The sequence below is a fragment of the Gavialis gangeticus genome, unplaced genomic scaffold (genome assembly GCF_001723915.1).
Source record: "Gavialis gangeticus isolate Ggan-Ray unplaced genomic scaffold, GavGan_comp1, whole genome shotgun sequence".
Lineage (NCBI taxonomy): Eukaryota > Metazoa > Chordata > Crocodylia > Gavialidae > Gavialis > Gavialis gangeticus.
Genome location: NW_017729032.1, coordinates 188,528,372 through 188,528,789, shown reverse-complemented (window position 1 = coordinate 188,528,789; position 418 = coordinate 188,528,372).

Genomic DNA, 418 nt, shown 5'->3' with positions numbered 1-418 from the left:
TAGACCCAGATGGGGACTGCACAGCCAGTAGAGGCATCTGACTCTCTGGGTCAGCTGCTAGTGGGCTGTGGCTGCAGGGTTGGCCTTTATGTAGCACTATTGCCATGTATGCCCCTGCCCAGCCATCCGGGCAGCTATTGCCTGGAAGATGTGCCCAGTGTGGTGGCCTGCTTTGAACTGTCAAGGAATGTCCTCCTAGCCCCAACTGGCCAGCCACCTCTAGCTGGGTCCGAGGTGCCAGCTCAGAGCAGTCAGGGTCCTGCCACTGGCCTCCCTAGCAGGAATTCTGGTGTTCCCTATTGGAAAACTGAAAAATCCCTGATAAAAAAAATCCCAAAGTTACTCTGTTAAATACCCCAAAATCCATGTTCCTCCATAATTAAAACAAAAAGCCACTAGAGACAGAGAGAGAGAGAGC